General features: G+C 39.4%; 1 pseudogene; it reads left to right on the top strand.

Moving 5' to 3' along the window:
• The window catches only part of LOC123244568, a 58,517-nt pseudogene that overhangs the window by 22,916 nt on the left and 18,727 nt on the right, over window positions 1–16,874 (top strand).

Below are 16,874 nucleotides of genomic sequence, written 5' to 3'. Positions count from 1 at the left end.
GATTCTGTGAACTACAATCAGTTTTCTACTTCCTGGTTCTCCTACCTTCTCCTCCACTCCAACCCTAGATGGAGGATTTTGAAGTTGATGTCTCAGAAGACCTGGGTCCCCTCCTGTTTGTGAAGCTCCGGAAAATACACCTCCTCATGAAGGATGCCTGGTTCTGCAACCACTTAACTGTTTGGGTCTTTGAGAAGAGCATGGAGGAGGAGAAGGAGATACTGTTCCCCTGCTATAGATGGGTGCAGGGAGATGGCATCATCTGCCTGCCTGTAGCCACTGGTAAGAAGGGTGGAGGCTGAGGCAGGGAGAGGGCAGAGGTCTTAGGGCTGGAAGGGAGTTTGGGGATCATCCAAATTAATGCCCTGACTTAAAAGAAAAAAAAACCCTGAGGCTCATTAAAGGAATGTGACTTGACCAAAGATTAGGTGTGATTTGAGTTAAAGTTAAAAAATAGGAGGAAGTAGTTGAGGAAAGGATCCTAAGGAAGACAGAGGACATAAAGAGAGGAAGGCACAAGGAAGTCAGAGTATAGCAAGAAGACAGAAGGACAGAAGTAGAGGTAGCTGGAAGAAAAATTACACATCAATTACATGACATAAAGAAATAGCTTTATCTGGGTGAAGTTGAAGACACAAGGAAGAGAAATGTAGCATGTGTGACTCTAGGGAGCTGGTGACAGAAATAGGTAACAATAAAGGTCTCAGTGGAAGAGGCAGCTGGGTAGCTCAGTGGATTGAGAGTCAGGCCTAGAGACGGGAGGAGGTCCTAGGTTCAAATCTGGCCTCAGACACTTCCCAGCTGTGTGACCCTGGGCAAGTCACTTGACCCCCATTGCCCACCCTTACCACTCTTCCACCTAGGAGCCAATGCACAGAAGTTAAGGGTTTAAAAATTAAAAAAAAAAAAGGTCTTAGTGGAGAAAATATGAGGAATATGATTTTGGAGGATATGAGATGTGGGAGTGAATGTTGGACAGGATTAGAAAACAGGTATGCTCTTTGTGGTGGAAAAAAATTGGAAAATGAGGGAAAATGAGGGAATCGAAGGATTGGGGAATGGCTGAAGAAATTGTGGTATTTGTTGGTGATGGAATACCATTGTGCTGAAAGGAATAATGAACTGGAGGAATTCCATGTGAACTGGAATGACCTCCAGGAATTGATGCAGAGTGAAAGGAGCAGATCCAGGAAAACATTGTACACAGAGACTGATACACTGTGGTACAATCGAACATAACAGAATTCTCTACTAGCAGCAATGCAAGGATCCAGAGCAAGGATGAGGGATGTATGAGAAAGAAAACTAGCCACATTCAGAGGAAGAACTGTGGGAGGAAAAATACAAAAGAAAAACAACTGCTTGAACCACATGGGCTAATGGGGAAATTATTGGGGATGTAGACACTAAACAATAACTAGTCCAACTATCAATAACATGGAACTAGGTCTTAATCAATGATACATGTAAAACTCAGTGGAATTGTGCATTGGCTATAGGGAGTAGGGTTTAGGGGAGAGGGAAAGAACATGAAACATGTAACTATGGGAAAATAGTCAAAATAAAAATAAATAAATAAATGATAAATGATAAATAACATGGACAATGGAAAAAAACAGGGCTGACAAAACTGGGGAAGAAGTAAGATAGAAAGGGGAGAGGTAAGTTGGGGATATAGAAGAACGCCCTAACAATGGGCAGCAACTAAGAGAAGGATGAGGAATCACTGGACATGGAGGCAAAGAGGAATAGACAATGGGGATGAGACTTGGGAAATTGGTGAGCTGGGGTCAGGGGATAGAGAGCAACCTGGGAGCACATCCATGAAGATGGAGCAGGTAAGTGAGACCTTGTTCCCCTGCCTCCCCAGCTTGGATGATGGAAAAGGAGGTCCAGGGCCTGTTTCAGAAACACATAGAAGAGGAGCTGGAGGAGAGAAGGAGATTATATCGGTGATGTCCCTGACCCCTAACCTCTCAGTATCTTTAGCTTTGAGTCCTGGACCCCATTTACACTGTGACTCTTGGCTCTTTAGGATGTCCTCTCTCTTCCACTAACCCTTGTTTTTTTTTAAAGTTTAACTGACCTATTAACATTCCATTCCATGGACCTCTAGTTGGAATACCTGGAGGAAAGGGCTACCCCTATCAGTGGATGCAATGACAGAGAAAGACCTGCCCCTGGATATGAGATTCCATGAGGATAAGAAGATTGACTTTGTTGGGGCAGGGATTGCAGGGTAGGAACGATATCAGAGGCAAAAACTGGGGTTTGCAACTGGGAGGTTCCCAGGTGCAATGGCAGATATGGGGATGGGTTGGAGAAAGGGAGTTCAAGCATCTAATTCCCTATTTAATTCCTTTATTCTTTATCCCAGATTGATGGAAGTTGCCCTAAAACGTTTGAGCACCCTCCTGAGTTCCTGGAATAGTTTGGATGATTTTGACCAAATCTTCTGGGGCCACCAGAGCACCCTGGCCAGTCAGTAACAGCCCCATAATTATAGCGATCCTCTCCATCCATGACATTCTCTGCTTCCCCTTCTCATATCATCCACTTCCACCCCCAAATACTTTTACTACTGCCTTTCCACTGACCATCCCACCCAGAAATGTCCCCAAAGGTGAGTCCTTTTAGGCTTCTTTCCTGAAGGTGTCCCAGGAAACCCAGTGTGGAAATTTCAAATGCCTGGCACCATGAAGAGATTCAGGGCATAGCTCTGAGAGCTATGATCTCTTGCTTCTGCTCCCAGACAGGGTGCATGAGTCCTGGAAAGATGATGATTTTTTTGGCTACCAGTTTCTCAATGGGACCAACCCCACATTGCTGAGAAGATCCACCTCACTCCCCACCAGACTTGTGATCCCCTCAGGGGCAGAGGAGCTTCAGATCCAGCTGGAAAGAAAGCTCCAGGTAGCCTCTCTCCTTTTAGTTTTCTCTTGATTCCAATTCTTTCTTCTTTTTTGATATTTCTCTGACCACAGAGAATAAAAAAGCTCCTAGGGATCAAGTCAGGTTAATTTCTTTTTTTTTTCCAAACCCTTAACTTCTGTGTATTAGCTCCTAGGTGGAAGAGTGGTAAGGGTGGGCAATGGGGGTAAAGTGACTTGCCCAGGGTCACACAGCTGGGAAGTGTCTGAGGCTGGATTTGAACCTAGGACCTCCCGTCTCTAGGCCTGACTCTCAATCCACTGAGCTACCCAGCTGCCCCTTAATTTCTAAATACATATTGCATCAGGTTTTTGGAAAGGAATAGACTGAAATGCCATAAGTATAGCATGACTTTTAAGAATGGAGAAACCAGTAGCAGCTAGGTGGCTCTCAGCAGATAGAGCCAAGCTTGGAAATAGGAGGTCCTCGGTTCAGACACTTCTTATGTATGTGACCTTCAATAACAGGTAAAAGAGGGATGCTATAGTTCTTTAACTCCTAGCTCTCCTACTTTCCCTTCCACTACCACATTACATGGAAGATTTTCAAGCGGATATTTCAGAAGATCTGGATCCTTTCCTGCTTGTGAAGTTCTGACAAATATACCTCCTGTTAAATTATGCTTTTTTCTAAACCACATAACTGTATCTTTGAAAAGAGCTTGGAGGAGGACACAAGTGACATAAGTCACTTTACCTGTTCCCTGGCCCTTACCACTCTTCTGCCTTGGAGATGACACTTAGTTTTAATTGTAAGACAGAAGGCAAGAGTTTTAAAAAAATAAGGAACCATAACTAAAATGGGGAAAAGCAAGGATATATCAAGATAGTACCACTGAAAGAGAGGTAGTCAACAGTAGTAATTACACCCGATCTAAATGCAGAGCCTCATTCTGAGGGCATCTTGAGCATATATGGCATATATGTAAAATACAAGAAAGAGGAATATAAGAGCAAAATGAGCCTACTCTTCTTTTTTCTTGGGGAATGTGTAGTATCAAAAGAGAAACAGTACAGAAAAAGAAATGGAGACAGGGACAGATTAAAGATCAAATGCAGACTCTCCAAATGGATCTTAGTCCTGGATTTCAGTAGACACAAAAATAAGATTTAAGAAAACTTTTCTGAAGTAAGTGGGAGAGCAGGGCTTAGGAGTTTGAAAGGGGGAAGTTTGAAAGGAGGGAAAATCTGTTTTTGGGTAAGAAGAAAAACCTCTGTTTTGGAAGTGGAAAAGAAGGGAGATAGAAAGTAGGCTAATTTGGAGAGGAAGAAGACTGTATCAGAGAAAGAGTTCAAATACTTTGGGAGTTTAGATTTGCTAGGGGAGATCAGAGGAAAGAGGAGTATGACTACTCAAACAAAGGGGCCTTTAAATCTGTCTCAGTGTAACTTAAATGGAAAGAATTCTGGAGTCAGAGGCAGCTAGGTGTAACAGTGGATGAAGTGCCAGGCCTGAAGTCTCAGGCAGACTCAACTTCCTGAATTCAAATCTGCCCTTAGACAGTTACTTGCTATGTGACCCTGAGCATATCAATTAACTCTGCCTCAGTTCTCTCAACCTTAAAATAAGCTAGAGAAGGAAATAGCAAAACAGTCTAGTACTTTTGCCAAGAAAACCTCAAATGGGGTCATGAAAAGTTGGACACAACTAAAATAATTGAACAACAACTGAAATCAGCAGACTTGGTCTCCCAACCCTGCTATGATAGAGGAGCTGTATGACCCTGGATACGTCATTTTACTTCTCTGCGTTCCCCCCCACACACATATACACACACTTTAAAATTAAGTGGTTGGACTAGATGGCTTCCAATGGACCATTCAGTTTTCATATTATGTGGGTTTGAGATGAGTTAACAATGTGAACTTCTCTTTTAGTTCTTTACACTGAGCCTATGACTGTCCCTGGTATTAAAATTGTTCTACATTAAACTCTGAACCTTGACTTCCGACTAATCTATCTCCCAGGAGGGTTGCCTGTTTGAAGCTGATTTTTCCCTGTTGGATGGAATCCAGCCCAATGTGATGCAGGGAGAAAAGCAATACCTGTCTGCCCCCCTGGTTATGTTTAAGATGGAGCCTGATGGGAGGCTACTACCCATGGCTATCCAGGTGAGGGAACCCAGGGATCCTATGTGGCTCCCTGATCCAAGTTTCCTCTACCCCCATTACCTCCGCACCAACCCATTTCCTGGGACGAAGAGCTCTGACCTCTCTGCTCTACCTCATTAGTCTCTCTTCCTTTCAGAGACCCAGGGATCTACTGCTCTACCCTACCCATGTGGTTCAATTAAGATAGCAGTGACTCAAAGAGAGGCTCTGTGTTCACATTCCTGCCTCTGATGATGTCTCATCTTGGACAAGTCATTTAACCTCCTCTGGGCCTCTAAGGTCCCTTTTTCTTCTAGGGATATAATTATATTGATTCTGTTGTCCTCCAGCTCCAGCCTCCCTGCTCTGGCTCTCCAGTCCCACCACTCTTCCTGCCCTCAGATCCCTCCCTCACCTGGCTCCTGGCCAAGGCCTGGGTCAAAAATTCTGACTTCCAGCTGCATGAACTGCAAGCCCATCTGCTGAAGACTCATTTGGTGGCTGAGGTGTTTGCAGTAGCCACCATGAGATGTCTCCCAGGGATGCACCCCATCTTCAAGGTACTCACTCTACCTTTAAAGCTACCCTTCACATTCTACTCCTGTTAACCTAGGGCAGTGATGGATCACCACCACAGACCCTAAGGGAAAAGATGGCTAAATCCAATTATAGGGGAATAGTCAGATGGGGAGGTTTCTTCACACAACCTAGGTGAAAAGACTACCTTTAAGCATTCCAGAAACTAAATCCAGTTAGAAGGGAATTTTCAGTTAGGTTTCTTTTTTTTTTTAATACAATTTTTTTGTTCCAAATTATTTTCTTTCCCCTCCCCCAGCCACTGAGAAGGCAAGAAAAACAAAATCTATAACAAATAGAGTCATGCAAAACAACTTTCTGTATTTTCCATGTTCATAATTTTTCTTTAAAGTAAGAAAGGAGAAGTTTTGCCTCAGTTTATCTCTGAATCCATTATTTCTCTGTTTGGGGGTAGATAACATATTTCACTCTGAGTTTGTTGTAATTGAGTCTGATAGTTATGTTGATAAGAGTTACTAAGTCTTTTGGAATTGCTTAATTTTATAGTATTTGTCACTATCTAAATTGTTCTCCAAATTCTATACATTTCCCTTTGAATCTGTTCATTTGTTTCTTCAGGTTTTTTCTAAAACCTTCATGATGAGCTATAGCATATTATTCTTTAAAATTCATAGTTCATATCTTTTCAGTCATTCTTCAATGGGCATCTACTCAATTTACAATTCTCATTCCAATTCCAATTATTCCAATTCCACAAAAAAAGAGCAATATTTTTCTATCTACTGGTTCTTTTCCTCCTTGAGCATAGATCTACTAGGTCAAAATATCAAAAGATAACCACAGTTTAAATAGCTTTGAGGGCATAGTTCTAAACTGATTTTCAGGATGGATGGAATAGTTCGTAGCTCCACCCCTTCTAGTTTTACAACCCCCTCTCAAGTATTTGTCTTTTCTTTTTTTATAATTTTAACCAATTTGATTTATGTGAAATAGTACCTCAGAGTTGTTTAAATGAGCATTTTTCTAATCATTAGTGATTTGGAGAATTTTTTCATATAGCTATTGATAACTGATTTCTTCATCCAAAAACTGCCTATTTTTATCCTTTGACCATTTATCAGTTGTGTAATGGTTCTTGTAAATTTGATTTAGGACCCTGTTTAAAATTTCAGAAATGAAGGGGCAGCTGAGTAGTTTGATGGATTGAGGAAGTCCTAGGTTCAAATCTGGTCTCAGACACTTCCTAGCTGTCTGACCCTGGGCAAATCATTTAATCGCCATTGCCTAGTCCTTCACTCATCTGTCTTGGAACCAATACATAGTATTGATTCTAAGGTAAGTGTTTTTAAAAAATAAATAAAAATTAAAAAAGAAATTTCAGAAATGAGATGTTTATCAGAGAAACTTTTGCAAAAATCCCCCCCCCCAAATATCTTGTTTTTCTCCTAATTTTAGCTGCATTGGTTTTGTTTGTGGGGGGGGGGAAACCTTTTTAATTTTATGTAATCTAAATTATAAATTTTATCTCTCGAGATCCACTCTGTATCTTGTTTGTTCAAGAACTCTTCCACTAATCTGTAGATCTGACCTGCTTTATGTCTAAATAAACCTTTATGAGCTTGTCTTGGTATACAATGTGAAGGGTTGGTCTACAACTAATTTATGTCAGACTATTTTTCAGTTTTCACAACAGTTTTTGTCAAATAGTGAGTTCTTGCCTCAAAAGCTGGATTCTTTAGATTTATCAAAAATTAGGTTATTATGCTTGTTTGTGTCTTGTATACGGAGTTCCATTGACAAACCTATTTCTTACTTCATACCTAAGAGTTGTAATTTTTATAGCTTTGTAGAGTGAGGGTCACTTTGAGATTGGGTACTGTTAGGTCCCCTTCATTCTGATTCTTTTTTTTTTTCCATAGATTGTTTTAAAACTCTTGACCTTCCAGGCGAATTTTGTTATTTTTTCTAGCTCTATGAAGTAATTCTTTGGTAGATTGATTATATCAGCACCGAATAAATAAGGTAGGCAGTATTGTGGATTGTATTATATTGACTGAACCTACCAATAAGCAATTAATCTTTCTCTAATTAATTCAATCAGTCTTTGTGTGAAAAGTATTTTGTAAATGTGTTCAGAGAGTTCTTGTTTATGCCTTGGCAAGTATACTCCCAAGCATTTTATGCTTACTGTTTTATATTTAGCTGTGGAATTATTAATACTCTTCCTTTTTGCTTTGTTTTATTGGTAATATGCAGAAATGCTTATGATTCATGTTGGTTTATTTTATATTCTATAACTGTCTAAATTAATTGCTTCAATTACTTTTTTAGTTGCCTCTTAAAGGTTCTCTAAGTAAACCATCATATCATGTGTAAAAAAGTGTTTTTGTTTTCTTTTGTTTCTTTTGTTTCCTCTTTGCCTATCCACTTAGCTTCAGTTTTTTGTTCTTATCTTATTGTTATAGCTAGCATTTCTAGAACAATTTTGAATAGTTTTGGTGATGATGGACATTCTTGATTAACCCCTGATCTTCTTGGAAAGACTTTTAGCTTATCTTCATTAGATATAATGCTTTCTCTTGGTTTTAGATAAATATTATTTATCACTTTAAAGAAAGTTCCATTTTATTCCTGTGCTTCTTAGGATTTTGAAGAGGAATGGGCTTTGTATTTTGTCAAAAGCTTTTTCTGTATCCATGGAAATGAATATAATTTTTGTTGTTTTTCTTATTAACATGGTTAATTACGTTTATAATTTTCCTAACATTGAACCAGTACTACATGCCTCATGTGGCAGAAATTTATTAGCTGAGACACCAAAAATAAAACAAAGTCTCAAAGCAAAATAATAATAATGATGATAAGAAGAATAAGAATAATAGGTTTATTGAGAGGGGGCCAGTCTCACAATAAAACCAAACTGGTTGGCAACCAAAGACTTTGAGCCTTGAGAGTAGCCCCCTTATATAACACAAATTTGAGCTATAGATACAGTAAAAAATTATTTAACCCAACTAATTTTCAGGGATTGTGACCTTGGGCAAGTCACTTGACCCTTACTGCCCACCCTTACCACTCCTGGGCCAAGGACGGTCCCTAGCCCGGATGAAAAAAGGAGGAGGGTTGGGCGTGGGGCTAGCAACCCCACCCTGTAAAAACTACATCTGCTAAAGAAACTGCAACCTAAAGTAGGGGCAGCTGGGCTAGCTCAGTGGATTGAGAGCCAGGCCTAGAGACAAAAGGTCCTAGGTTCAAGTCTGGGCTCAGACACTTCCCAGCTGGGTGACCCTGAGTGACTGTGTGTCCCATTGCCTACTGGTTGTGGCCCTATGCTCCTAGAATGGAGTCCTAGGATAAAAAAAAAATTTTTTTCAGGGATATAAAAACTTCTTACCCCCTGGGCTTACAAAAAGAAGTAAAATCAGCATACATACAAGGTGGAGAAGTGTAAAACCAATGTAATACATGGATGTGAAGTATGCAATATTACACATGTATTATGTATGCTGTAAAGGCATTTTATGCATAACTTACAGAATATTTACAGTTAAGATCTTGGTGGTAATTTTGCAGAAAGAACAGAAAACTTACTAAGCAAAAGATCAATAAAACAACATGATGACCAAATAGATAAAATCCTACTGATTACTAAGTAAAGGAAAATAAAAGAGCAGAATGACAGAATGAGTAAAATACCCAACATATCTACTGATGATTATAATAAATGTAATCATGGTGGGGTGGGGGATTTCACATTCACACTTATATAAATCTAACCAAGTGTGATTTTTCTGACATATTACTATAATCTTCCTATTAGTAAAATTACTGCATCAATATTCTTTAAGGCAGTTGGTTTATGATTTTCTTTCTTTGTTTTGACTCACCTTTCATTTAGGTAGCAGGATCACATTTGTGTCATAGAAAGTTTGTTAGAATTGTTTTATCTACTTTTTCTAATAGTTTACTTAGTTTTGAAATTCATTGTTTTTTAAAACTTTGGTAGAATTCATTTGTTTTCCCTAGGGAGTTCACTTATGGCTTTTTCTAATTTATTTTCCTAGAATAAGGGTATTGAAGTATTACTACTTCCTGTTCCATTAATCTGTGCAGTTTATATTTTTAAATATTCATCAATTTTATTAAGCAGTAGGGTTTCTTTACACCATTTAAGCATTATGGATTAGGCCTGAGAGCAAAGAATCCTGGGAAGTAATTCTGGCTCAATTTCCTTCACTATGAAATGAAAATGAATCAATGATGCCTCAAGATCTTTCTAGCTCTTACATTCTAAGGTTCTATTTTTTAATTTTTTTTTTTAGACCACGGAGTAGAGTAGAGAGAGAATATTCAACTAGAGAATTCCAATAATTTTTTAATCATGAGGAAAATGGGTATATATCAAGTACTAAGTGTGTGCATGGCATAGATGAAATCTCTGAAGGATTTAAGAAATGATGTGGCCTCTGCCTTCATGAGATTCACAACCTAGTTTGCGTTGTGAGCCCTCCAGTTCATTTTATCCTTTCAAACCCCTAAGACAATCTGTAATCAATTAGGACTTCTCTCCTCTCTAAATCCTACTTGTATATATGCTCACCCTCTCATTCTCCTGTTCCTTGCTCTCCAGCTCTCCCCTTTTCTCTTCTCTCTTGCTCCTTCTCTTTAATTTACTTTCCTTTTCTTCCTTTACTTCTAGTAGAGACAATAATAAATATGGCATAAATTGGAGAAAGCGTATGAACCAATCTACCTGAATTGAAGAGTTTGTGTTATGAAGTTGGGCTGTAAAATAATTGGGAGCCAGACTTAAGGAGACCTTAAGGGTCAAGTTAAGGATTTTGGATATTTCCCTAAGGTAGAGGGAAACTATATGATGAAAATTGATATTTTAAGGAGATCAAACTACATAGAATGGAATAGGGTGAAACTGGAGACAATGATACTCATTAGGTTGCAATAGGAATAAGGAGGCACTAGATCTGGGTCTTTACAAAAGAAGAATCAATAGGGGAGTAGCTGGGTGACTCAGCGGATTGAGAGTCAGGCCTAAAGATAGTGGTCCTAAATTCAAATGTGACCTCAGATACATCCTAGCTATATGACCCTGGGCAAGTCACTTAATCCCCATTGCATAGTCCTTTGATTTTAAGACAGAAGGTAAGGGTTTAAAAAAATTATTAAAAAAAAAAAAAGAAGAAGAATCAATAGGACTAGATGACTAAAGTGAAGGAATAAGGGAGAAATAAGAGTAAGAAATGAGTAATCTTTTAAGTTTGAGAGAGAGAGACAGACACTGAAGAGCTGGCGTGAGTAGGGACACAATTTGGGGACACATGATGTGTATGGAAATGGAAAAGGAACTTTGAATTCACTATAGGACATCAAAAGAGACAGATTTTTGGTAAGTAAGAATACAGGCCTTGAGACAAAATAAAGTATCCAGCTTGAAGATGTAGATTTGGGCTGAAAATTGAAGCCATGAAAGTATTAATGAGTATAAAACAAGACCTGGAAAAGATGACAAAACCTTGTAGAATAGCCAAAGTTGTGGACAAGAAGAAAGTGAGCTATAGATGGAAGGTAATACAGAAGATTATTTCACAGCTACAGGAGGAAAGCAACTTACCAATCAGGTAAGAAAAAGTTTCAAGAAGCTGGGGAGAAAATTAAATTAAAGCCTGCTTGAAGCTTCTCAGAAGAGTATGCAAACTATATTGGAATCCTGAATTTCCTCCAAATATTGATCAGGAGACACTTTCTCAAGACCCTACAATGAAATCATGCTCATGCTCTATAGTGTATTCAAAATATTCCATAAATGGATCCTACAAACCAACCCTTTGTTTCAGCTTTGTCTCCTCCATTTACCAGACATGAGAGGTTCAATCCTCTTTACCTATCGCTGCTCTTTTCTCTCCTCTTCCTACAAAACAATGACCCTCAGACCCTGAGAACCTTCATTCTCAGCCTTGTTTCTTGTCCCTGAAGGGGTCTTGATAGGTAATCAGATTCATCTTCTTATGTCTAAATCTGATCTCATCCCAGACCAGCTATGTCATCTGTTCACATGTTTCAATGTTCCTCTACTGTAGCATCATTCTGGTCAAGTGTCTATTGTGGGGGATCAAGGCTTTCCTCTCTCATTTCCACCTACCTTCTTCCCACAGCTGCTGGTCCCTCATTTCCGCTATACTATGGAGATCAACACTCGTGCCCGGGCCTCACTCATATCTGATGGGGGAATTTTTGATCAGGTATGAAGGGGTGGGACTCAGGAAATGGAAAAACTTGGAAGACTCAGGAGGGACATGTGCCTGTGTTCTAGCTGCTTCACCCATTAAGAATTCTCTGTCCTACTAATGCATTGCTGGTAGAGTTGTGAATTAATCCAGCCATTCTGGAAGGCAACTTGGAATTATGCACAAAGGGCCTTAAAAGAATGCATACTATTTGATCCAGCTATACCACTCTTAGGTTTGTGCCCCAAAGAGGTAATAAGGAAAAATACTTGTACAAAAATATTCATAGCCTCACTCTTTGTGGTGGCAAAAAAATTGGAAAATGTCCCTCAATTGGTGAATGGCTGAACAAATTGTGGTATCTGGTAGTGATGGAATATTATTGTGCTGTAAGGAATGGTGATCTGGAGGATTTCTATGTGAACTGGGAGAACCTCAATGAAATGACAAAGAGTAATACGAGCAGAACCAGGAGAACATTTTGTACACAGAAAGTAAAACACTGTGGAACAATCAAATGTAATAGACTTAGCAATCAACAAGCCAGGACACACCTGAAGGACTTATGGGAAAGAATGCTATTCACACTGAGAGAAAGAACTGTGGGAGTAGAAATGCAAAAGCAAAACCCATGACATCACTTACCATAAGTATATATGGGTATGTGATTTGGGGTTTAGGTTTTAAAAATTATTCTATAGCAAAAATGAATAATATGGAAATAGGTATCAAGTGCTAACATTTGTATAAACCAGTGGAATTGCTTGTTAGCTCTGGGAGAGGGGAGGGAAAGAAAATGAATCATGGAAACCTGGAAAATATTTTAAAATTAAAATTTTAAATTTAAAAAGAATTTTAAAAAAGAATTCTCTATTCCCCCAAGCCTCCAAATCAGTAACCTGATTCTGTATTTTTTCCAATCCAATTAAACCTTTAGGAAACACAGAGAATGCACAAGGCACTGTGAATACATGAATAAACCTTGCCCTCAATGAGTTTATCATTTGGAAGAATGGAAAAGGCATACACAAATCACTACAGATTAAAAGATGATTTAAATATACCAGAAGGGTCAAACAATAATGCAAAATTCAAGAAAGTAGATTACATCTACCAGAGTATATCAGGAAAGGAATCACGAGAGAGGTAGTACTTGTCAGGGAATCTCAATGAAAGAGAAAGGTTTCAGTAGGATGTGGATGAATTGTAGTCTACCCAAGGGGAAACTTGTCATTTAGTTGTATTTTAAGGGGAACAATGTGAAATGAAACAGGCAGGATAGATCCAGATTAGGGAGAGCCTTGAAAGCCAGGCTAAAGAATTTGTATTTTCTTTTATAAGCATGGGAAGTCACTTAATGCTGGGGGCAGAGCAATGACAAAATGAAACCTATGCATTATCTAGATCAGTGATGAACAAACTACGGCCTGAGGGCCAGATGTGGCCCCCAATACAATGAGCAGGATACAATACAATGAAACTTTGAAAGAATTGCCTTAGAAACAGACTGACAGATGAGCATTTCCTTTCCTTTGGCCCCCTCTTTAAAAAAGTTTGCCCATCACTGATCTAGATTATTCTTGCAGTTCTAAAGGATGACCTAGAAAGGAAGAGCCTGGAGGCCAAGAAGGACATTAGAAGGTTATTATAATAGTTAAGACCAAAAATAACTAGAGACATTATTAATGTGTACTTTATTATTCTATCAAAATTTTAAATTACTTGTTTTTCTGAATTCCTTCCATCTTCCTAATTCTTAAATCCCAGCTCCCAACCTCCATCGTTCCTAACTCCCCATTCAATCAACACAGGTGATGAACACTGGTGGGGGAGGTCATCTGGATATCCTCTGCAGGGCAACAGCCAGTCTGACCTATCGATCCCTCTGTCCGCCCAGTGACCTGGCTGACCGAGGGCTTTTGGGAATTTCATCATCTTTCTATGCCCATGATGCCCTCAGGCTCTGGGACATTATCTCCAGGTGAGGAGGAGGCTCCTTAGAGAGGGATGGACAGGAACAAGGGCAATATGGCCCAAGGAATATCAATAGTGAAAGGTCCAGAGAGGACTAGGAACCAGACAATTTAGACTAGGCAAAAAAAAAAAAAAAAAAAAAAAAGCCTGAAAAGATGGTCAGATCTGTTTATGTTAACTGTGTTTTGTTATAATGAAGGTATCTTTGCTACTATTCTAGTTATTATAGGGTATATTAATCAGGAAAGCTGTGTTTTGGATTCCCTTGATAGCTGGTGCAGGGACACCAGAGTCCTGTCACTCACCTGGATGTTATAATAACTGCCCCTTCTCAATAACAGCACCCAGGCAGGATCCCTAAAGGTCAGGTGGATGGGTAACCCTTTCAGGTCCCACCTGGGGTTGGATTGATTATTAATATTGGGCTCTATTAGCCTTGGATAATGTTTTCATCTGACCGTGTTGCTCCCTCCCCAAAAGTTGTGATGTAATAACTACTCAGGAAGGTACTTAATAAACTTTATCTATAGATGTTAATAAGGGAAAGGAATAATCAGGAACGGATTGGGAATAGGAGGCTCTGTCACTAATGGCTGTGATCACTAATCCCTCAGGACTGTAGGCTGTTTCAGTAATGCTGGAACTCTTGTTCTTCACCTCCTCTGGCTCACCTTGGCCACGGCCAAACCAGAGAAAGCAATCTGCTTGATTGATACAGATATAGATGATCCCTCTCAGCTTCTTATTGCCAATTATTATGTCAGTCCTACAGCCGTCAGGAAATACCTCCCTTACCTCCCTCTGCTTCTTTTCCTTCCCTCTTCTGGGTTCCCACCCGGGCCCAAATACCTAAATATCTAATGATGGTTCAGATGTCTAAATATTTAGGGGCAATTCAGAGAGAACCAGAGGACCCACGGTCAGATCCACAGGTCAATCCTCCAAGATCAGATCAATGTCCAAGGCCAAGGGTTTCAGGCCAAGGGGACCTGTTAGATGGCTGTCAGGGTATTTATATCCTCTGGCCAACTGCCTTTCCTCTTGTCCTCACGACATCTGGGAACATTCCGATGTCTCCAACCGTTTTCACCTGACAATCAAGGTGAGACTCACAACTCCCAGAGTTTGAATATGACAGTTTATAGGGGGATAAATCATGGCTCACATTTACACAGCACATTATTCACAACTACCTGTGAAGTAGGTAGTACGAGTATTACAAATGTTGAATGATATGTACATTTTCCAGTTAAAGGAACTGAAATTCAGCAACATTAAGTGATTTGTCTTTGGATATAGAGAAATGAGAAATCAGTTATACAGAAAACTATGGAAAAGAAGGTTTGAATTAAAAAATAAGGATAGAGTAGTCTAGGTAAATCTAGCAATATAAATGAGGGTGGGGGTGGGGAACAACATAAGAGGAAAAATGTCAGTAGAGATACCTAGTAATTCATAGGACTCTGACAAAAATGTAGGAAACTTGGGTAATAAGCAAGATGGTGAACTGGCACCAATGAAACTCAGACAAGAACGTGGCTTATTCAAAAGAAAAAGGATAATGATGCAAAAGGTAAAAAGCACATGTTACACTCCAAACCTGAGTCAAGACAATATGGTGCTTCTGGTTTGGGACTGGAAAGGAACAAGGCACTCATACACCACGTCCTATTTGACAAAAATAAGTTTATTCAACCATTGCACAAACAGGATTTTCAGTAAAGATGGAACACAAGTTCAGTATCTCCCTTCATCTTCATATTTGGCATAAAAGTCCACATGGTCAGAAGGATGTCTTCATTTACAGTGTTTTGGGAGAGCTTGATATTATCTGGTTCAAAAGGGCACCCACCTAAAGAATTACCAGGCTCCCATGAATCTTTAAAAATAGAGGAATTTATTGAATGAATGGTTGGAAGGCAGGTGCAGGTGAAGTCTGACTCAGGTGGGGATTTTTATTCCTTAAAGAGACTATGTGATCTGAAAGGAAGATGGGGAGGGGGACAAACAAGGAGGATTAGGTGACATTCCCATGTGAGGTTGTCTGGGGTAGAAGCACAGGTATACTTTGTATATTAGATATATATATATATATAATATGCATGCATATAAGTTGTGATCATAAAGGTGAATGAGTTGCATATCTCAGAAAATCTAGTGATGTTTGAGTTCAAACAGGAGGTATACATCTGTGCTAAAGCCCTCATCATAAAACTAGGGGAAATGTATCCAAAACAGAAGGAAATTTATTTCTCAGAAAATCCTTTATTAATGCAGTTATCTTTTTGGCTGCATGAGGGCTGACTTTCTTCCACTGCCAGCATTCCTGGGGTCCAGGATCAAGGAATTTCTCATGAACTCTTTCTGACCTGGAATTCCTCTAGAGACTTGGGGGTGTCCAGAGGACCCTGTATCCCCATTCCAATAGAGCACTTATTGGGAAATTAACAAAACCTAAAGAGAACCAAAGTTCTCATGGACTGGGCTATATAAACTCTTAGGTCGTTGGTCTCCCTAACTTTTATGATCATGCAACAAACATTTTTAGCATGTACTTCCAAAATAGGCATATTTATCATTTATATGCATGAACTGATACAATTACTTATATTTGCATATTAGTGCAGTATGTTAATTTTCCAAAAATTATGTACTCTATAAAACATAAAAATAGAAATACATAAAGGATGAAATAAAAGTGAAAAGATTTGTAAAACAAAAAGGAGCCACAAGAGTTTACTAAGTTATGTAAGTCTCTGCTTGTGGGGAGGAGATGAGGATGATGAAGAGAAAGGATCTTGGACTGGAAATGTGGGAGAGCTTGATGTTATCTGGTTCAGGAGGGTGCCCACTCAAAGAATTACCAGGCTAGGAGGGCATCAGGGTAGCTCAGTGGATTGAGAGCCAGGCCTAGAAATGGGAGGTCCTAGGTTCAAATCTGGCCTCAGACACTTCCCAGCTGTGTGATCTGGGCAAGTCACTTGACCCCCATTGCCTACCCTTACCACTCTTCTGCTTTGGAGCCAATACAGAAGGTAAGGGAAAAGAAAGAAAGGAAGAAAGGAAGGAAGGAAGGAAGGAAGGAAGGAAGGAAGGAAGG

This window comes from Gracilinanus agilis, chromosome 4 (assembly GCF_016433145.1).
Source record: "Gracilinanus agilis isolate LMUSP501 chromosome 4, AgileGrace, whole genome shotgun sequence".
In the NCBI taxonomy this organism is placed as follows: Eukaryota; Metazoa; Chordata; class Mammalia; order Didelphimorphia; family Didelphidae; genus Gracilinanus; species Gracilinanus agilis.
This window is presented reverse-complemented; position numbering and strand designations above follow the sequence as displayed.